The sequence below is a fragment of the Lathyrus oleraceus genome, chromosome 7, assembly GCF_024323335.1.
Source record: "Lathyrus oleraceus cultivar Zhongwan6 chromosome 7, CAAS_Psat_ZW6_1.0, whole genome shotgun sequence".
In the NCBI taxonomy this organism is placed as follows: Eukaryota; Viridiplantae; Streptophyta; class Magnoliopsida; order Fabales; family Fabaceae; genus Lathyrus; species Lathyrus oleraceus.
The window spans coordinates 78,288,905-78,312,282 of NC_066585.1; the positions used below are offsets into that span (position 1 = coordinate 78,288,905).

Genomic DNA, 23,378 nt, shown 5'->3' on the forward strand with positions numbered 1-23,378 from the left:
CTTGGGCCTAGCTAATCCAGCCCATTAGGAGCCTTGGCCCAGCGCTGGGGGCTCAATATAAATACCCCTTTCATGGCAAAGGGGCAGGTATGCTAACTCACACTCTGATAATCTCATTCTGTACCTTTTCTGACTTAAGCGTTGGAGCACCTTGCAGGTACACCCCCCTCTCATTTCATTCTCCGGCCCATTCACCAAGACCTTGGAAGGCCCTCCTGATCAGGTGAGATCAGATGGATATGGATTTTAAATGGTTAATGGAGTTGTGAAATTGGTTTGGATAGTTAAAATGGATTAAAAAATTCAAATTGGATTAGTAATGGATTTTATTGGAATTGAATAAAGTTGGATTTGAAAATGGATCATGGATTTGGAAGTTTTATGGACTTTGGATAATCAAAATGGAATCGGATATTGAAAATGAATTTTGAATTTGGATTTCGATTAATTGAAAAATGGATAAGAGAATTGGTTAGTGGCAAATAACAAAATGGAATTGAATATGAATCGGAATGGATAGTGTATGGATGAAGTTTAGAAATGGGTCTTATTAAAAAAGAAGGAATGAGCTTACTCTAGCATGGAATGATTAAATTTCCAAAATCAATTCGACTTTTCAAGAATCAATTTGAATCGTCCAACTCAACTTTAGCTTATAAAATCAATTCGAAAAAAAGCAAAATGATTTTTAAAACCAAATTATTTACAAAGATCAAATCTAACCTCAAAATCAATTTGAAATTTAAAAGTTAATTTGAAGTTGAAATCAACACGAAGTTAGAATTAATCGGAACAATTATTATGACACGATGACAAAAATGATGACTGCATATGCAACAGATTGGTGAATCCAACTGACGCGACTTGTAAATCGGATTGAACCATGTTTATTCAAATGAAATGAATGGATGAGGATGATATGAAAATGTTTGGGATTAGTGACTTATATGATTATGTGAAGGGTAGGGAGAATTTTGGGGTATGACAGACATCACTTGAAATTGAAGTTGTTTGTCACGTGGTTGTATTTGGTGAGTTAATTGCATCACCATGGTCATGAAGACAAATTACCATGATACTGTGAACAAGTATCCTTCTCCTTTCTTTTCCCTTCAAACTCTCCCCTCTCTCTAGACATTTTTTATTTTCCCTTTGCAAGTTTCTTTCTTTATGTAGAATTTGTAGTTTTCAAACCATGTATTATTTCACAACTTATAGTTCATTTGTATGGACAGGAATGGAGCTTCCTTAGAATCATATTTACAACTCTTAATCGTGATTATGCTTTGATAAATAACATCCATAGTGACATTGGAACTCATGTCATTCATCACTTATTTCCTAAAATCTCACACTACCACCTAATAGAAGTTGTGAATATCTCTTTACACAAAATTCTTTTGGTAATGGTTATAAGAAAATGAGTGAATAATATTATACAAAAAAAAATTAAAAATACAAGGGATTTTACTTCGGTTATATACACAAGTGATGTGAAAAGTAGTCTGGTAACCCCTATTCCTCAGTTAACAGTCACAACCGAGGAGATAAGTGAAGGATTTTACCTCGGTTTATAGTCCACCTTATGTGAAAAGTGAGAGATTTATCTTCAATTAACCTCCCAACTAAGGAGAAAAGTGATGTGCTTTCAAGTTTTTCACCTCGACTAGTGGCCAAAACAATGACTCGAGAAAAAAAATAGTGCACTTTTACACCCTACGTTACCTCGTGCACCCAACCGAGATACAAAAATTCTTTTTCAACCAAAGTAAAATATTTTTTCATAGTAGTAACATGATAATCGTGGCAGTTTCTTATTGGTAGAAAGATATCAAAACTTCTCAGACACAAGAATAATTCATATTATACTTAAAATATCAAAATCAGCTTGATAATTGCATGTCTCCCTCAACATAGAGGGTATTCAGTCATTTGAATGTCACAAATTATTAATAATTTTCTTTCACAATCATATTTTTAAATTTTCTCAATTGTGCCATATCCATACTTCAATAATATTTAAATTGTAACTCAGCCTCAAGAATATTTTAAGCATGTGAGAATAAGTGAAATATTTAGTGTTTACTAAATATGAAATAATCTAAAGATGGAAAGTGCAGAGAATAATGCAAATGAAATTTTACTCTAGAATAAGAGTAATAATAGGAAGGAGAGTACATGAGAGGTTTATAATTGTTTGAAGTATTGTTCACTCAATTTTTAGCATGTACGTTACTATAAAATGTTCATAAGTTTTCTAGTTTAGATATCACAACAAAAACAAATAGAATGTAACAAAGTGAGTTAATTAATCAGAAGTTCACGTTTCTTCTTAGACAGTTTATTTCTTCATACAAGTTTATTGTTCTAGCTATGTTATTTCATGTTCAACTTTAGTGAGGCCTATTTATATATTTTATTAGAAGTCCAAATTTCCGTTGCGACTCCAACAATGCTCTGATATCAATTGTTGGAGTCTCAGCGGAAATTTAGACTTCTAATAGAATAATATAAATAGACCTCACTAAAGTTGAAAACAAAATAACGTAGCTAGAACAATAAACTTGTACGAATGAATAAAATGTCTAAGAAGAAAGATGAACTTCTGATTAATAAACTCACTTTGTTACATTCTATTTGTTTTTGTTGTGATATCTAAACTACAAAACTTCTGAACATTTTATAGTAAAGTACATGCTAAAAATTAAGTGAATAATACTTCAAACAATTATAAACCTCCCATGTACTCTCCTTCCTATTATTACTCTTATTACAGATTAAACTTCGTTTGCATTATTTTTTGCACTTTCCATCTTTAGATTATTCCATATTTAGTAAACACTAAATATTTCACTTATTCTCCCTAATTTGCAGAAAAAACTTAATTCTCTTTGTGTATTAGAGTAAATTTGTTGCAAAATAATCTTTGAAAATGGAGTCTTAAAGGTTGTTCGTGGTTCGTTGGTTGTGATGAAGGGGGTTCATCACAGGAATCTTTATCCTCTTATGGGGAAAACTGTCACAAGTGATTTGGCAGTTAGAATCAATAGAAGTAATGACCAGACTAAATGTACTAGGATGTCGCACATGCACCTTGGGCATATGTCTAAAAAGGGTCTATTACTGCTTCGTGAGAAAGGTTTGCTGAATAACATGAAAATCCATGCATGGAATTTTGTGAACATTGTGTGTATGGAAAATCACATAAGTTGCGGTTTTCTACAAGAAAGCATAAAAGCAGGGGAATATTAGACTATGTGCATACTGACGTTTGGGGTCCGACTTTGGTTACTTCTAAGAGTGGTTCCAGGTACTTTGCTACATATGTTGATGATCATTCGAGGTATGCTTGGATTTATTTTCTTAAGCATAAGAATGAGGTGTTTGATATTTTCAAGTGTTGGAAAGCAATAGTTAAGAATAGAACGGGTAGAAAGCTGGAAACTCTGCGATTAGATAATGATACAGAGTATACGGATGGAGCTTTAAATAGGTTTTGTGACCAATAAGGCATTGTTAGACACTAGACGGTAAGAGGCACACCATAATAGAATGGAGTACGAAAAGACTGAGTTGTACACTTCTTGAGAAAGTAAGGTGTATGCACTCTAATTATGGGTTAGGTCGAGAATGGTGGGCATAGTTAGTTGCTACAACTTGTTATGTAGTAAATAGATCCCCACATTCTAGTTTAGGTGGAGACACGTCCTATAGTGTGTGGTCAGGTGAACAAGAGAATTCTGACAGACTAAAAGTCTTTGGATGCATAACTTATTATCTTGTTAAAGATAACAAACTTGATAATAGAGCAACGAAAGCTATCTTTCTAGGATATGCAAAAGGAGCCAAAGGATATCGTGTTTGGAGTGTAGAAGATTATAAGTTTATGATCAGCAGAGATGTTACGTTTGACGAAAAATATATGGTAGCTTTGTCAAAAGCTATGGAACCTAATGATGGTGATATGACAATATTAAATAAGCAAGTTATTGAGATAGAATATGAAGACCAACCAGATTCTAGTCATCGTCAGTGAGGAATCTTATCTCCAATGAAGACGAGGAAGAGGATAGACGTGATCTGGAGGAGGTCCAACAGGAAAATACACATGTGTTACAACAACAACAACAACAATCTTTGGATGTCACTAGACCAAAGAGGAAATATAAAGTTGTTCAAAAGTTAGGGTCAGGCAAACCTCTGAAGCATTATGGGCAGGTAAAATAGGTGGAATATGCACTCTCGGTTGAAGATGATGAGTCAGTCACCTTAAAATAAGGTGCCAAAGACCAGGATAGAGAGATTTGGTTGGTTGCTATGGAGGAAGAGATGCAATCTTTTCACAAGAACAAGACATGAAAGGTGGTCTCATTGCCTCTAGGAAAGTCTGTTATTGGTTGTAAATGGGTGTATAAAAGAAAAGAATATCATACTAAGTCATGTGGTACAAGATATAAGGCTAGACTAGTGTCTAAGGGGTTTGCACAAAAGGAATGAGTTGATTACAATGAGATATTTTCTCCGATGGTGAAACATACTTCTATCCAGGTGCTATTAAGTTTAGTAGCTCGTGGTGATCTTGAGCTGGAACAAGTAGACGTGAAGACAGTCTTCTTGCATGGACACTTAGATGATGAAATATATATGTATCAACATGAGGGTTACAAGGTTGAGAGTAAAGAGAGTCAAGTATGTCGCTTGAGAAAATAACTTTATGAGTTGAAACAATATCCTAGACAATGGTCCAAGCGATTTAATTCTTTTATGATAAAACAAGGTTTCTCTAGAAGTAGTTATGACAGTTGTGTATATATTTAAAAGTGTCATGTAGGTGATTATATTTATCTATTATTGTATGTCAATGACATGATTATTGCTTCAAAAAGAAAGGTGGAGATAGATAAGATGAAGTCTAAACTTGGTAAAGAGTTTAAGACAAAGAATTTGGGGGTTGCAAAGAAAATACTAGGTATGGAGATTAAAAGAGAGCGGACAAACTGGAAATTGTTCTCGAGTCAAAAAGGCTATTTAGAGTAGGTTGTTGAAAGGTTTAGAATGAAAGGTGCTAAGTTAGTGGTTACTCCATTAGCTCCACATTTTAGGCTTTCTGGTAATCAGTCTCCCACTATAGTAGAAGATAAAGCAAGTATGAAAAATGTACCTTATGATAATGCAATTGGTAGTTTGATGTACGCTATGGTGTGTACATGTTCAGATATTTCACAAGCGTAAGCATTGTTAGTAGATTCATGGTGAATCTAGAAAAGACGCACTAGGAAGTAGTGAAATGGATTTTGAGGTACTTAAAAGGTACCATTAACACTGGTTTGTGTTTTGGTGGATATACACGTCAAATAAGCGGGTTTGTTGATTCAGATTATGCTGGTGATCTAGATAGACGACGGTCTACTACTGGTTATGTGTTCAAAATACATGATGCTCTAATTAGTTGGCGATCTATGTTATAGTCTACAATGGCACTATCTAATACGGAGGCCAAATATATGGGTGTAGCATAAGGAGTAAATGAAGCATTGTGGTTGAGGGGTCTTCTAGGTGATTTGGGTGCTAAGCAAGGACGCGTGAGACTGGTGTGTGATAGTCTAAGTGAAATTCATATGGATAAGAACCACGTTCATCATGCTCAGACTAAGCACATAGATGTCAGATATCATTTTGTACGGGATGTCGTGGATGAAGGTCATATTTCTCTTACGAAATTACATACTGATGATAATCCAACTGACATGTTAACCAAGGTTGTTACATGTAGTAAGTTCCAACATTGTAAGGACTTGCTAAACATATTTGCATGTTAAGTCATGTGAAGGGATTAATTGAACTATGATTGACTTGATCCCGGTTCAGGATACATAGGCAACCGTGTGGTACAGCTGAATAAGAAGATGCAATTTGTTCATCCAAAATTTAAGAATTTCAAATTATGAACGAGGTGGAGAATTGTGAGAATAAGTGAAATATTTAGTGTTTACTAAATATGGAATAATCTAAAGATGGAAAGTGCAAAGAATAATGCAAAGGAAAGTTTACTTTGAAATAAGAGTAATAATAGGAAGGAGAGTACATGAGAGATTCATAATTGTTTGAAGTATTGTTCACTCAATTTTTAGCATGTACGTTACTATAAAATGTTCAGAAAATTTGTAGTTTAGATATCACAACAAAAACAAATAGAATATAACAAAGTGAGTTTATTAATCAGAAGTTTATCTTTCTTCTTAGAGATTTTATTTCTTCATACAAGTTTATTGTTCTAACTATGTTATTTCGTGTTCAACTTTAGTGAGACCTATTTATATTATTCTATTAGAAGTCTAAATTTCCGTTGTGACTCCAACAAATCATGTTCATGATAATACTGCAACTATTTGGTGCACTCTTGAACAGTATAAGCATGTTATAATACTTCAAATGTATACGTCTTGTTCATGATAATAGTTCAACGGTATAAAGAAGAAAGGGAAACTTACATACAATGAATCAAAGGTATGTCATCGATTGCAGAAATGGAGATGGTGTGTCACGTCGAAAGATTGGCACCATACACATGAACTAATATGTCGTGCAGGATGAATGGCAGATTGATTCGCGCACGCACATGAGATAATTATGCATGAAGGTGTCGTGCACGTCGAAATGGAAATGGCTATTGGTGGAAGCAGTTTCATAAGGGGGAATGTTAGAAAATATCCTAGCATTGAGAGCCGAGAATGAATAATAAAAGTCAAACATTATTTAGCATTAAGGAAAATCACTTCAAAACACATTGGTTCGGGGTAAATGAGAGGACGGGAGAAAATATTTTTAATTAAACGTATTTGGTTCAAAATTTATGAGGGGGGAGAGCAAAGCCTCTTTAAAACACACTTTTTGTGTCATCCAAATCGGGGGATTTGGAGGGGAGAGGATGTAAACTTTGATATTTACAAAATTATTACATTTACTAAAATATTCTTAATTTTATTTTAGTATTTTAGTGTTATTCATTTCTTTCACTTATTGTTTCTCTTTTGTGCATTTTTTTTGTTGCTTCCAACAATTTATTATAAATGTTTTCCATCTTCAAATTATTTTTCGTAGTTTTATTATTTAATATAAATTATAACTACTCCATTTTTTAATAGTTTTTTTTTTATTTTTATGTTTATTAAGCTTCATTTTTTTCTTCTAATTTTGTTATTCTATTATATTATTTTACATAAAATTTTAATATATACCTCCAATCCATAATGATGTACCAGAAAAGACAACATTTTTGTTACTTGACCAACCATCAGGAGAAGCAAATACAACAGGTACACTAATTAATAAAATGGATGAAGTAACAATTAATGCAAAAACAGCTAATTGAAACGCAATAGTCATGTTTATAATCCTCTAATTTACCAACAAAAGAACTATACCATTTGATCCCCCAACCCCTTATTGACCCCTTCCAAAAAGAAATAAAAAAGACATTCTCCTTATGGAGGGTTTTATCATGAATCCATTGATTTTAGATGACACTCCTTATTGAGGCATGGATCGAGGGGTAATTTTTTTTATTTCACAAAAGAGCATGCTGGATCATGCATATATAATATATACGGATAGAGAACTAGACCAATAGATTCACACTGGATATCTTTATCATAGAGAGATATCTTTATCATAGAGAAAAGGGTATTAATTTGTATGGTCATGTTCTCTTGAGTGGAATAAAGATAAAATAGAAATTATCTTTTGGAGAGATGGCTGAGTGGTTGATAGCTCCTGATCTCACCTGATCAGGAGGGCCTTCCAAGGTCTTGGTGAATGGGCCGGAGAATGAAATGAGAGGGGGGTGTACCTGCAAGGTGCTCCAACGCTTAAGTCAGAAAAGGTACAGAATGAGATTATCAGAGTGTGAGTTAGCATACCTGCCCCTTTGCCATGAAAGGGGTATTTATATTGAGCCCCCAGCGCTGGGCCAAGGCTCCTAATGGGCTGGATTAGCTAGGCCCAAGGAGGAGCTGCCAGGGGACGCGTAAGAAGCGTTAAGACCTAGACCAAGGTCTGCCCCCTGGTCCAACTGCCCCTATCCCTAAGGAGACAATATAGGGGAGTTGGGTGACGTGGTGAGTGGGATGCCGTTATGGCTCTGCCCGACACAACTTAGGTGCTCGCGGCGTGGGTTGACGATGAGTGGATGGAGATCATATGGGGAGGACCCGCTCGTTGTCCGACACGTATTTAAGGGGCCGGGGAGACATTCTCCGGGCGGACGGTCGTTCACCTGACGTGCCCTCGTGGTCGCTTGGATACGGTCGTTTGGACGTGGGCTTGGCGAGCATTGGGCCGTGCCGTGCTAAGTGTCGTGGCCCAGTCCAGAACAGGAGCCCCCCAAGTCGAGTCTCTGAGCCAGAGAGATGACTTATGTTTCAACTAAGGGTTCCCCGAGACGATGGGGAAGCTTGATCGTTAGACAGGTGAGGTCGTAACAGACCTATTCATGACTGACATTTCTCCGGGAATGTCGGGGATGGAGGTGATCGGTTGATCTGCACCTTCCTTGTAGTAAACGTGGGTATGGCGCGGGGAGGAGGCGTCTTGGTGAGTCGAGGAGACGGACAGGTGCTCGGGTCGTTTCAACTTCTTGTCTTTGATAGACGTGTCTCACGATTAGTGGCGTCGCTTCGTTTCGCGCGCAAAGACGGCGTAGGCAGGCTAGGCAATGATGACCTAGCGTGTTGGTCCACGTGCCAAGCCCTATAAAAAGGGGTTGAGTAACTTCATTTCTACCTTTTTCTCGCTCATACGTTCACCGGAGATCTCCACCTTCTCTCTCGTTTGCTTGCTCAACCGTCTGGACCGCCGTCTCCGCCCGTCCTCCTATCTGAACCACCGTCTTCTGTTCGGACACCACCGTACCCTTTCAACTTAACTATGTCAGGTATGATTTTCCACTGTGACCCATTCTTTTTCCTTGTTGTTTTCTGTCAAACGCATGATAATGTTGTAGAAATGTGGTTAGGTTTAACTTGGGAACAGTGTAGTGGACTGTAGGTGTATATTAGATGGTAGAAAATAGGGTTGGGATCCTACTGTACCGGGCACAAACTTCATATGCTGGGCAATACTTGCATAGGCTGTATGAAGTTTATGCCCGGTCTCCATAGAATGCGTGCGCCACCGAGTTGAGCGCGGTTAGTGTCCGTCGCCGCTACGCCCTTTCACTTGACCTGCGGTGGAAGGGTGGATTTGATATGACGTCGAATTCACTCTTTCTGTCTGCGTTTCAGGTGCTACCGGGCGCTTACGACCGAGGAAGGAAGATTCTGGGTCCTCCACCGAAGACGCGACAATCGCTCGTCTCCCTGTCGGGGATGGGAGTGTCCGAGATGGTACCGAACATGCCTCCTCTTCCGGGCAGGTCGACTTCTCATGGGTTGCGGACGAGCCCTTGGAGGAGGAATCAGACTTCTGTGACGAGGCCATCACTGCTCACGCTATGGTCGAGGCCATAAGCCGGGAGGATCCACCAAACTGGTATTGCTGCGCCCCCAAGGAAGAAGACCGCATTTGTCATCATTTCCCGGGGAAGCAGTTCACCATGTATGAATTTGCTTTTCGTGAGGCGGGGATTAGACTGCCCTTCAGCTCCTTCCAGATGTCGGTCTTCAAGTGGCTCCGGCTGGCGCCGTCCCAACTACATCCTAATGCTCTCGCATTTATGCGGGCATTCGAGTTAGTTTGCCAGTTCCTCGGCATAGGTTGCACCCGGGCTCTCTTCTTCCACGTTTTCCATCTCCAGAGGTCCGGTTCCCGTGGTCGCCACAGTTGGGTTTCTTTCAAGCAGCCCGTGCGTCTGTTCAAGACGTACGAGGATTCTGTTCGCCATTTCAAAAGCCGGTGGTACGTGGTGATGCCGATTACCCGGGCTGCCCTTCACTCTCTCTACTACTATCAACGGGAACCCAACGGGGAGGAGACGCTGATGTCGAAGATACCGCTGAGGTGGCAGCGTGATCATTTCGATCTCTCCACAGCGCATTACCGGGTCAAGTACGCGATGCTCGGCGAGGAGGATAGGCTCGCGTACAAGAAGCTGGTCGATTACGTGCAGAGCTTCAGCTTGGCGTTCTGGGCGAATCGACAGGGCGTGCCCTACCTGGATGAGGCCGGGGAGCTAATCACCGAGACGCGTTATATCAATACGAAGGCTCTGCTCGAGTGTGATACCGAGGAGGAAGCTCTGGCGTTATTGAGTAGGCAGACTTTGTTTAGCCTTTTATTTCTGTTTATGACTTCGGTCGCTAATGTTTGTGTGTAATTTATTTGCAGGTGCCATGCCCAATGCTCGTGATCGGGTGCTGAAGCTAGCGAATCAGGTCGGCGCTCCTGACCGGGTGCCTAAGAAGAAGAAGAAAACTGCGGCCCGTGTCTCGGAGACTGCTGGCGATGCCGGGGTCGGTCCCTCGCAGGCGGCGAGCGTGATTCCTTCCTCTCCTCCTCGGCTTCACCCGATCAACATTCCTGATAGCAGCCCGTCGCCAGCGGCTTCTCCCCTCCATAAACGGAAGCGTCCGGCTGGGGCCCTTACCAGGTCGTCTCCAGGAAGTCCGAACGGACCGGGGAGCTATCTTCTACCTCCCTGCTATGTGGAACGGTCGTTCTTCAAGGCCGAGGAGTCGATTGTTGTGCCCGCGCCTGAGGCCAAGGCTATTCTGGACCAGGATGCTGCTGCTCGGAGAAAAGATCTGGCCAGGGATATTGCTGCTGTCATCCGGGTGATGGAGACGGCCATGGTTTTGACCGACACTTCGGTCTCCACTGCCTCGCTGGAGGGTGCCCTTTTGCAGGTCCGGGCGGAGAAGGAAAAATTATCTAAAGATCTGTCGGACTACAAAGAAGAGCATCAGCTACAGGAAGGGCTGAGCCGGAAGCTGGAGGAGGTGGAGAAGGAGAGGGACCAGTTGAAGGCTGCGACGGCGAGCTTGGAAGAGCAGGTGGCCGACCATCAGAAGCTGACCGAGGACAACGCTGGCCTACGGGCTCAGGTTGCGTTTCTCGAGGGAAAGGTCCGTCCCCTGGCAGATGAGACCGAGGAGGAACGCGCCCTTGGTTCGCGCGGTGAGTTGCTAGGGCATATTCGGACTCTCAACCAAGATCTCGTGGCCTGCTTCAAAGAGGGTTTCGACAATGCTGTCGAGCAGCTCGGGCTTCTGAACCCTGAGTTGGTGACAGCAGGGTCGGCCTATAACTACTGCGTCCGGGATGGTGAGATTGTCTGCCCGTTTGAAGTGGAGGAGGAGCTGGGGGGAGAAGAAGAAGAAGAAGAAGAGGATGAAGAGGTGCTCCGAGCGGAGTCTTAGTTTATCTGTTTTTCTTTGATTCTAGTTATCATGGCCTGCGTGCCTTATGTATTTTGGCCTTCGGGCGTTGTAATATGGCCTTCGGGCGTACTTGGCTTCGGCTACTGTTATCGTTTTTAATGTATGAATATTTTCGTTATCATTCATTGTGCTCGTTTGTGTCTGATACTTGTTTGTATGAATTCGTACTCTGCTCGACTTTGTTAATCTCCTCGGTTTAGGGAACCGACGAAGTGTCGGGCTTTGTGCCCGTGGGTATCGAAGCCCGGGTCCGTTGTTCGAACCCTGGTCCCGAGGCTTGGGTCCTCCCATCGCGAGCTGGGTGCCCTGCCAGTCTTGGTACTTCGACGTTGAGCCTTGGTCAAGATCCCAACCGTCGGGGAGGGTTGTGTTTGTTATGTGACCCCGGATCGTTCCCGGGTCTCGTGGTTCCTCCCTGGGATTTTGGGGACGAAGAGCGTGGTCGTACCTGCCACGTCTCCCCGTGGTGTATTTAGCTGTAATATTGTCTAAGTTTTTCTGCGTTCCATGGTCGAGCGAGTTGTTCTCCTTGTAGGTTTTCTAGGTAATAGGCCCCGTTGCTCGTTTTGTCGCGGACGCGGTAAGGGCCTTCCCAGTTGGCCGCCAGTTTGCCCTCTCTCGGGTTTTTCTGGTTTCTTCTGAGGACCAGGGTGCCGACCTGGAACTCTCTTTTTATGACTTTCGCGTCATGGCGTAGTGCTATCTTTTGTTTGAGGATTGTTTCCCGGAGAGCTGCTTCGGAACGTATCTCCTCGACTAGGTCGAGCTCGGCTCTAAGGGTTTCATCGTTCATTTCCTCGTCTAGGGGCTCCTCTGTCCTCCTCGTTGGCGTCCGTATCTCCACCGGGATGACTGCCTCGGTGCCGTAAGTTAGTCGGAACGGGGTTTCCCCGGTGGTAGAATGTGGTGTCGTGCGGTAGGCCCATAGGACGCTATGTAGCTCCTCGACCCATGCCCTCTTTGCCTCGCCGAGTCTGCGTTTGAGGCCACGTAAGATTACCCTGTTGGCCGCCTCTGCCTGCCCGTTCGTCTGCGGATGCTCGACAGACGTGAAATGCTGTGTGGTGCCCAGGCTGGCGATGAAGTCCTGGAATCCTCCGTCCGTGAATTGTGTCCCGTTGTCTGTGACAAGTGCCTGGGGTATACCGAACCGAGCGAGGATGTTGCGTTTGAAGAACCGGAGAATGTTCTGCGCGGTTATTTTAGCCAGTGCCTCCGCCTCGATCCATTTGGTGAAGTAATCCACCCCGACGATGAGGTATTTATTCTGATATGATCCGGTGACGAAGGGTCCGAGGATGTCCATGCCCCACCACGCGAAGGGCCATGGGGAAGACAATGATTTGAGGTCGTTCGGGGGTGCGAGGTGCATGTCGGCATGTCGTTGGCATTTGTCACATCTTTTGACGTGCTCTTTCGAATCGTTTTGCATGGTCGGCCAGTAGTAGCCTGCTCGAAGGGCTTTTCGTGCGAGCGATCGTCCGCCGAGGTGTTGAGCGTTAATTCCCCGGTGTATCTCTCCAAGGATGTCGGGGACTTTCTCTTCCTCGACGCATTTGAGTAGTGGGATGGAGAATCCTCTCCGGTAGAGTTTGCCTTCGAGGAGTACGTACGAGCATGCGCGTCGTTTGACAGTGGTCGCCTCTTTCGGGTCAGCCGGGAGTTCGTCTCGTGTGAGGTAATTGTAGATGGGTGTCATCCAACAGTGGGCATCTCCAATAGCGTTGACCTCGAGTGGAGGCGGTAGTTTGTCGATGCTGGGCCGCGGGAGAATTTCTTGGATTACTGATTTATTCCCACCCTTTTTCCTCGTGCTGGCTAGTTTCGAGAGAACGTCTGCCCGTGTGTTGTGCTCGCGGGGTATGTGTTGAACTTCCCATTTTTCAAATTTATCAAGTTTTTCTTTGACGAGGGACAAGTACCCGAGGAGGTTGTCGTTCTTGGTTTGGTATTCTCCTCGCACTTGTGAGGCCACGAGCTGGGAGTCGGTGGATATTTTTACCTCTTTTGCTCCCAGGTCCTCGGCTAACCTCAGGCCTGCGAGGAAGGCTTCGTATTCGGCTTGGTTGTTTGATGTTGGGAACGCTAGCGCTAACGATACCTCTATCAGGATCCCTTCTTCATTTTCGAGGATGATCCCGGCCCCGCTGCCTGATGTGCTAGAGGCGCCATCGACGAAGATCGTCCATTTGTGGGCGCTTTCTGCTGGAGTCGGGCAGTGGGTCATCTCCGCGACGAAGTCGGCCAGCGCCTGAGCTTTCAAGGCTTTCCTACTTTCGTATTGTATGTCGAATTCGGAGAGTTCTAGTGACCACTTGAGCATCCTCCCGGCCATATCCGGGCGCCCGAGCAGCTGTTTGATTGGCTGGTCGGTCCTCACCTTTATCGTGTGTGCGAGGAAGTAATATCGTAGTCTCCTCGCTGTGTTGATGAGGGCCAGGGCGACCTTTTCGATTTGCTGATATCGGAGCTCGGGACCTTGGAGTGCTTTACTCGTAAAATAGATGGGCTTTTGTCCTTCGTCGGTTTCTCTTATTAGGACGGCGCTGACGGCCTCGGTCGCCACGGATAGGTATAAGTATAGGGTTTCCTTTTCTGATGGCCGTGATAAGACCGGGGGTTGGGACAGAACCTTCTTTAGATGGAGTAGCGCTTGCTCGCATTCATCGGTCCAGTCGAAGGTAGCCTCTTTGCGAAGGAGTCTGAAGAATGGCAATGCGTGCTGGGCGGACTTGGCGATGAAACGGGAGAGTGAGGCGAGCACTCCATTGAGTGACTGGATCGATTTTTTGGTTTTCGGGGTCGGAAACTCCGAGAATGCCCGGCATTTGTCGGGGTTGGCCTCGATCCCTCTTTCGGTGAGATAGAAACCGAGGAACTTGCCTGCCCGGACTCCGAACGTGCATTTCTCGGGGTTGAACCTCATTTTACACTGTCTCGCCTGCTCGAATACCTTCGTAAGGTGTCGAGCATGGGTTATCTCCTCGTGTGATTTGACGATCATGTCGTCCATGTATACTTCGAGCATGTCCCCTATTTCGTCCTTGAAGACTTTGTTCATCATGCGTTGGTATGTAGCGCCAGCGTTCTTGAGCCCGAACGGCATCACGTTGTAATAGTAATTGCCCGTTGGGGTCATGAACGCTGTGTGTTTCTTGTCTGCGGGCGACATAGGGATCTGGTTGTATCCACTATATGCGTCCATGAAGGACAAGAGTTTAAAACCTGCAGAGTTGTCAACGAGCGAGTCTATATTAGGGAGGGGGAAAGCATCTTTCGGGCAAGCCCTATTAAGATCAGTATAATCAACACACATACGCCATTTTCCATTATTTTTCTTAACGAGGACTACATTAGAGAGCCAGGTTGTGTACTGGGCTTCAGAAATAAAATTTGCCTCTAAGAGGTCTTTTACAGCTCGCTCGGCAGCCTCTGCCTTTTCGGGCGATTGCTTGCGTCTACGCTGTGCTATGGGCTTGGCTGCCCGGTCTACAGCTAGCTTATGACACGCGATCTCGGGGTCCAGCCCGGGCATTTCTGCGGCATTCCACGCGAAGAGGTCGGAGTTCTCTTTGAGGCATGCTACTAGCTCTTCTCTTGTTTCCTCGGGTAGTCCCTGACCTATCTTCACCGTCCTTTCCGGATCGTCCCCAAGAGGAATGAGTTCGAACTCCCCGTCGGGGATTGGTCGGACCGGGTGTTCGAGAGAGCGTTCCTTGGGGAACCCCCCCTCTTCGGTCTCGTCCAGCCCGATGCGACAGTCGAGGTCGATGGCGTTGACTCCTCGGGCAAGATCCTCGGTCTTGAGTTTTTTGTTGTTGCAGTTGCTCTTCGTGCTGACTACGGCCTGTCCTTTTACTGCGGCGTCGTAGCATCGTCGGGCTGCTTCGATGTCACCATGGATGGTGACCACACGTCCCAATTTGGTGTAGTATTTCATCTTCAGGTGGACGGTGGATGGGACCGCAGTGAGTTCGGCCAGTGTCGGGCGTCCAAAGATGCAATTGTAGAGAGACGGACAGTCTACGACCAGGAATTGTATTTTGACTTCCCTGGCCGTTTCTTGTTCGCCGAAGGTGACGAGGAGCTCAACATATCCCCACGGTCTGGTTGTTGCTCCGTTGAATCCTTGGAGATCTGATCCGACGTAGGGGGCTAAGTTGGTCTTGTCTAGCTTCAGAGTCTTGAAGAGGTGGACGTACATGATATCCACTGAGCTGCCTTCGTCGACCAGGATGCGCCGTACGTCGAATCGGGCCATCTTTGCTCTTATCAATAGTGGGATGGCCGAGTTCGGGGATCCGCCCGGGAGTTCCTCCAGGAAGAAGGATATTGGGTTGGATTTTCCCCGGTATTTTGTCAATGTCGCTTTCTGCTCGGGGGCAGTCAGTAGGAGTTCGTCGAACTTACGTTTGACGGAGAGGGCCGCGGATTCCCCGTTAGTTCCTCCTCCTGATATCACCAGTGTGGTAGGGAAGTCTTCCCAGGGGCTGAGTGCAGTGATCTTGCCCTCGGGCAATGGTTCGGGGAGGAAGAAATCTTCCGGTCGTGACACGCAGAGGGCCACTTGATAGGGAGAGTTGTCGGGGGGTGTGTTTTCCCGGGGTCTCTTCTTCTCTGGCTCGTCGTGTCTGGGAGCTTCGTTCTTCCTCGTGTACTGCTTCAGGTGCCCTTCTTGGATTAAAATTTCAATCGCATCTTTCAGGTGGACGCAGTCTTCGGTCACGTGCCCGTGACTTCTGTGGAACCGGCAGTACTTTGATTTGTCGGTGTGGGGCTTTGGCGCAGACGGTTTTGGGAACCTGACCCTGCCCTGCTTAAATTCAGAGTTGATACATTCTGCGAGGATACGCTCTCGAGGAGCTGTCAGTAAGGTGTACTCGCTATATCTGCCCGCGGGGCCTCTTCCTTCCCGGACCTCGCGAGGTCTTTCTTCTCTTCGTTTGTCTCCGTTGCGACGGGAAATGCTCGTGTCCTCGCGTTTTGAGTGCTCGGTCTCCCCAGCGTTACGTCCGCTGCGGGCATTGTGTGCCACCTGCTTTTCCTCGTATCTGATGTAGGCCTGGGCTTTATGCAGGAGCTCGTTTAAGGTGCGGGGAGGCTCGATCCCTACGGCTCTGCTAAGTTCACTGCCGGGTAAGAGACCTCTCTCGAGGAGATACTTCTTCATGTGCTCGGTGGTATCTACCTCGACAGCTTCCTGGTTGAATCGCTCGATGTATGAGCGCAGTGTTTCATTCTTCTTCTGCACTATGGCTTCAAGGGTCGCCTCAGTCTTGGGGTGACGACGGGAAGCTGTAAAGTGCCGGGTGAACATGGACCTCATGACTCTCCATGACGTAATGGACTCAGGGGCCAAGCTTTTGTACCAGGCCATGGCCCCTTTCCTGAGGGTCGTTGAGAACAGTCGGCATTTGAGGTGCCCGGTTATATCATTGCGGTAGTCGAGCATCGCGTTGACGTTGTCGACGTGATCGTCGGGATCTGTAGTCCCGTCGTACACAGCTAGGTTTGGCGGTTTCTCCATGCCTTTGGGGAGCGGGGCTTCCATTATTGCCCGAGATAGGGGGCAATGCAAATCTTCCTCGTCGCTCCTTAAGGGAGACAGTTCGTTGTTGTCGGGGCTGTGCCCGCGCCTTGGTGATGTTCTCGCTCGACCACCGTCACGATGGGCGCGTGCCCTGCTGGCGTGGGGTTCGGGAGAGCGACGTCCTCGCTTCTTCGTTGGCTCCGAACGTTGTTGTATCCTACTCACCGGCTGGGGCCGGGCCTCTTGTCGTTCGGCTTCGAGGGCCATGATTCGTTCGTGCTGCTGGTGGAGCATAGAACCGGCCTGATTGAGGGCATTCACCATGGCAATCATTACGGCGTCTCCTTCAACGGGGACGGGAATGGGATGAAATGTCTCTGCCCCTAAATTGTGGGCGTGAGAGGCATCTCCGTTGTTTTGGGGCTCTGGAGACGGGGTGGATGGATGACCGTCCCGAACGTCCGCTTCATGGGATGGTGGGCCGTCGTCCCTGTTGTAGTTGACGAGGGGACGGCTGTGATCGCTATGTTGTTCTCCGGCCATGTTGGAAGGACAGAAATAAATGAGCTTTTGATCCTCGTTTGATGAAGATGGGGATAGCTGGTTCCCACAGACGGCGCCACTGATCTCACCTGATCAGGAGGGCCTTCCAAGGTCTTGGTGAATGGGCCGGAGAATGAAATGAGAGGGGGGTGTACCTGCAAGGTGCTCCAACGCTTAAGTCAGAAAAGGTACAGAATGAGATTATCAGAGTGTGAGTTAGCATACCTGCCCCTTTGCCATGAAAGGGGTATTTATATTGAGCCCCCAGCGCTGGGCCAAGGCTCCTAATGGGCTGGATTAGCTAGGCCCAAGGAGGAGCTGCCAGGGGACGCGTAAGAAGCGTTAAGACCTAGACCAAGGTCTGCCCCCTGGTCCAACTGCCCCTATCCCTAAGGAGACAATATAGGGGAGTTGGGTGACGTGGTGAGTGGGATGCCGTTATGGCTCTGCCCGACACAACTTAGGTGCCCGCGGCGTGGGTTGACGATGAGTGGATGGAGATCATATGGGGAGGACCCGCTCGTTGTCCGACACGTATTTAAGGGGCCGGGGAGACATTCTCCGGGCGGACGGTCGTTCACCTGACGTGCCCTCGTGGTCGCTTGGATACGGTCGTTTGGACGTGGGCTTGGCGAGCATTGGGCCGTGCCGTGCTAAGTGTCGTGGCCCAGTCCAGAACAGCTCCGGTCTTGAAAATCGGTATAGTTCGAAACAAAGAACTATCAAGGGTTCGAATCCCCATCTCTCCTTTTTCTTGGCGAATGGATTTTTTTTATTGATTTTGGTTGGCTCCGTTTTTTCGGGTTCGGCTATATCACCACTTAGCCGAGCCCGAAAAAAGATTAGATATAAATGAATTGAAATATAAAATCAAAACTTAAAAATTATTATCAACACATAGTTTAATTTGTGACGGATAATTATACTGTGAATCAAGTGTATTCAATTTTTTAAAAATATTATGTAATAAATTATAACTTTTTTAATCACTCAAAAATATAAATTTAATGTTTCATTATTTATGCATGTGTTATTACCAATAAAAATACTTCTAAATTTTTCACTTTTTGAGTCATAGTATTAATAAAATCTCTTTTCTCCCCTTGTGCACAAAACATATTTTTAATTAAAATCTCACTCTTCCCTTCATTAAAATTCCTTCTCTCCCCTCCCTTTCGTTTGAACCAAACCGACCCTTATAAAAAACTCAATTCACCTAAATTAGATGCATGGGTAAGTTTTATTTAAATATTATTAATAATTATTATAAAAATTTAAAAAATATATTGATTGATATGAATAGTTTTATATTAATTGTGTCTGTAATTTAAAATATAAGTGATTTATTTTTGATGTTTTATAGTATTATTTAATTATTTAAAATAAAAATGATATAAAATAAATAAATAAATAAATGAAATCACTTATAAATTATGTCAAATTAATAATTGAAATAAAAAATAAGTTGAGTTGTGAAACTTAAATAGAAGAAAATCAAATTTTAACTAAGAATTAAAAATTGAGTGTGAGAAATTATAAATTACAAGCTTAGATTTATTACTTTTTTTTTAATTTATATGGGAAATAAAAACCCTAAAATGAAAAACTCACTGTTATATAAAGAAGTGGGTATATTATTTCATTGTTGATTACGTTAAGAAAAATTATAAATTGCCCATTTATTAAACAATTAAAAAATAAATAGCTTATATAATGTGTTAGTGGGTAATGGCATGATAGTTGGTCTGTAAGTGGGGCTGCATTAAAAAAAAGTGGTTTTCTATTAATATGAATGACTTAGAGTTTTAATGGATGTGATAAAGAGTAATGTATGATTAGGAGTTTTAATTTAATTTAATTAATTATTTATATTGATGTAATGAGATTAAATATTATTTTAATTAATTGATTTAATTATTAATTAATATTATTATTAATTTATTATTAGTATTATCATTAATTTTGAGGAGGGAATTTAGTAGAAGACATTGTAGACTCGAGTAAATATTATCATTTTAAAAAAATAAAACAAAACAACTTTATTAACATTCTTTCATGGTTTTAATAACATTATAATCAATAATTTTTTTTTATTGATTTGTCCCACTTTTTAAAATTTATTCTCAATCTATTCCATTCTAAAAAAATAATAATCAAGAATATCCTATTTTTATAGTATACTTGTCCAATGAATGGACGAGTTCATGAAGGCAATTTTTTAGAATAAAAGACTCGGCTAATGGTTGGACGAGACTTTAAAGAAAATTTCCTTAACTTAAAAAAATAATAATAAAAAAAATTCCCTTCAACAACTCGGCCATCCATTGGCCGAGTCCTAACACTATAAAAAAGCTTTTCGATGTCTTGTCCAACTATTGACCGAGTCCCTTCTTCTTAAAAATTGTCTTCATGAACTCGTCCATTCATTTGGCGAGTACAATCTAAAAACCGGACATTCTGGAAGAAAAAAAATCAGAATAAAATAGATTGGGAATAAATTTTCAAAAGTGGAGAAAGGCAGTAAAAAAGTCATAATCAATCGTTAAATATAAATAACATGCATAAAGAAAGAAATGCGTCGGAGTTAAGGGCAGAGCCTCCTTGTTTTTCGAACTCTTTAGCTTATTTGTTATTTTGGGGCAGAATAAATTCTCGTGAAATCTTATCAATTTTTCCACTGTCATTAGATGTTGTTCAGATTTAGCAACACTGCAGCTAGGTGAACAGGTTTATGTTTTGTCACTTAAAGTAGGCTTTATGTATTCTAAATGTGATGTCATAGAAGATGCTAGGAAATCTTTGAAACAATGCTTCTAAATAGGGTTGGACAAACACCTGCAACCCAACCCAAACCGCAAAAACCGAAAGAAAAAGAGGAATTGGGCGGGTTCAAATGGCCCAACGGATTCACCGGGTGATGAAACCGGGTTCAGTCGGATTTAAATGGGCAGGCTCGGGTAGTAAAGACTGGACCGCGGGTACCCTGACCCGCCCAAATGACACACATGCTAAACTATGTCGTTTTGTACTTGGGTTACTACTCCCTCAACCCTCCTCTCTCATTCACTCTCGCTCAGTATTTCTCTCACCACAACTTGGAGAAACCCTAGCAGCTCCTCTCCACTCACCGCTCATCGTCACTCATCACCACTACAACTCCACCCCAAAGAACATCGGTCCACCACCATTAACTCCACCTCGGCGAACACCACCACCACCACTCTCATCTCATTTTTTCACTGACTTTCACGACGAGCAACAACATTTGAACTTGTGGTCTGATCTTCTTTCTTCTATTGTTTGACTTTCGGTTGCAAGTTTTGTGGATTTTATTCAATTTCAGAGTTTTTTCTACTATTGTTCTACTTTCAAATTCCAAATAATCTATGTTGATTCTATTTTCTTTTTGTCTACAAGGTAAAGATTAAGGTTATTTGGACAGATGGTTATTTCAACAAAAGTAGATGGTTCATATATGATTTGTCGTATAAAATCTTGTTTGAACTGAGTGTATTTTTTTAAATGATAGAGTTTTGGGGTGTTGGAATTTGCTGAGATGAATTTCTTGTCAAAAGCTTCTCCAAACAGTCTTGACCTGATGCTCAACAGTTTGAACTATTGTTTTGTTACACTGATGTGTTTATTTGGGTATATGGAGCATGGAAACAGTAGCAGTCAAAGAACTCAAAGAACCATAGAGCAAGATCCACTAAATTGTAAGTGTATTCAACTTGTTTTATATTGTGTTTGAAATTTATAAGTTGTCCTAAAAACCATGTACTTATCCCATTTATGGCAACAATATGCATTACTTTGCTCCATTGAAATTTAATGAGAGAGTAGTGATAAAAGTCTTATCTCAGTTATGGCAACAATATGCATTACTTTGCTCCATGATGTATGAGAGTATTTATTAATATGTCAGCTACTTGTGCTCTCTCTTCCTTTGTGTCAATTTCATTATGATATTGTAGACTTTGTGGCATATATGTTTGTTTAACTCTCATAAATGTAGGCTATATACTTTTTTATACTCTGAAACCGTTATCTTTCATTCATTTTTCTACTTCTAAACCTTCGCATCCATTTATCTTCTTTTAATTTAGCTTGGAAATTATGATACATCAGTACAATTGTGTCAAAAACTTTAGGGAATGCTCTCTAATAAGATCTTAATTTTAGTAGAATAGCTTAGTCATTCTAATAGGATCTTAACTAATTTATTATTTATTCATTACATAATATGTGTGCGTTAAAGCTTTTGTTGAATGAGACTCTAAAATTTTGATTCAGTTGCAATAGAATTAAAGTGTATTGTCCAGACCATTCTCATTAATTATAGTTTTATCTTGAATTCTAATTGTGTTTGACTATTGTGGTAGTTTTTAAGGAATTACATGTTGCTTATTTGATATGGAATTTGCTTTCATGGTTGAAAATTCATATGTAGTGTTTACTATAATGCATATTGTATATTCTCCTTAGTGGTGTACCACCTTTTTGGGTTGGTAAGATCAACTTGTAGTTTCAAAATGTGTACTATATTTATAGTTTTGGGTTGAGATTCTAATTGAAAAATTAACATATATGGCGTGGTTAATTTTCTTCGCATAAACTGAAAAGGGAATATTTTGTGGATAGCAAACTTGACTTTGTTAGTGAACCATGGCCATCAATATCAGACAATGTTAAAGATCTAGTCAGGAAGATACTGAATCTGGATCCAAAGAAGAGAATTCCTTCTACACAAGTCCTTGGTACTACACTATTGTTTCTATTTTGGCTTAATCCTCAAATTAATCCAATCACAGTAGTTATTCTTTAAATAAATTAAAAGTACTAATTAAAAGTACTAGACCATTGTTTCTATTTTGGCTTAATCCTCAAATTACTCAAATCATCCGTGAGAATCTTACAATAGGTTTATATTGGGACTGTTTTTATAAGGGACTGTTTTAACTTATAATTCTGCATTTTATGCTGCAGAGAAAGCTATTCATGTTGCAAGTTGAGAAGTTGGTTACACTATTGAAGTTATTCTTATTGGAAGGTCATTGATAGTAGTTGATAATTTAAAGTGTAATTTGAATTTATGTTGATAATGAATTTATGTTGGAGTCATTTGGATTTATGTTGAATTTAAATGGTAGTAATTTGTATCTTAAAATGTGTCATTTGGGCCAACAAAAAATCATCCCAGTAACCCGATTAGACCCCATAGTTTAACCCGCGGCCTGTCATAACCCAACCCGCCCAAACCCATTAAAAAAATGACGGAAATAGGTTTATATTGTTCAACCGCGGGTTCGGTTCGGTGTGAATTTTCGACCTGAAACCGTCCAACCCGACCCGTTGTCTAGCTCTACTTCTAAATGTGTTGTCATAGAAGAATCAAATAAATATGCTTGTGCAGTTGATCTCTATGATCTGGTCGGGCATCTAGAGAAGGCAAAAAGCTTTGATTGAAACAATGCTTTTTAAACCTAATGCAATTTTATTAGGTGCCTGGAGAAGTTGCGGTGATATTGAATTAGATGGTTATGATGATTATAATTTCTTACGATTAAACTGTATTGTTTATTGGGTTTGATTGGAGATTTTGAAGATGGTGTAATTGCAGTTTTATACTGCAAAGCAAAGATAATGAGCTCTCTCTGATCCTCATGCAATTACGATAACATTTGTTTGCATATGTAATCAGCCACAATTTAAAGCGAGCATGCTCTTAACGGTTCAAATTAATGGATTATTTAAATTACACATATTCATATTTAAATTTGATTTTTAACAAATGATTTATTTACTAATATAGTTATATGAATATTCATATTCAAAATAAAAATTAAATTATTCAATTTAAAAAAAAAATCTTGTAAACTAAAAAATAATATTATCTATTTACCTAAAAATAATTTTTTTATTTTGAAAAA

The 23,378-nt window shown here is 42.1% G+C and overlaps 1 long non-coding RNA gene across 1 annotated transcript; it reads left to right on the forward strand.

Annotated features, from left to right (window-relative positions):
• The first annotated feature begins 20,487 nt into the window (after nucleotides 1-20,487).
• LOC127101478 (uncharacterized) lies at nucleotides 20,488-22,199 on the forward strand. Its single transcript, XR_007794646.1, has 3 exons — nucleotides 20,488-20,724; nucleotides 20,978-21,164; nucleotides 22,090-22,199. It is a non-coding gene; the product is annotated as an uncharacterized LOC127101478 (long non-coding RNA).
• Nucleotides 22,200-23,378: the final 1,179 nt, after the last annotated feature.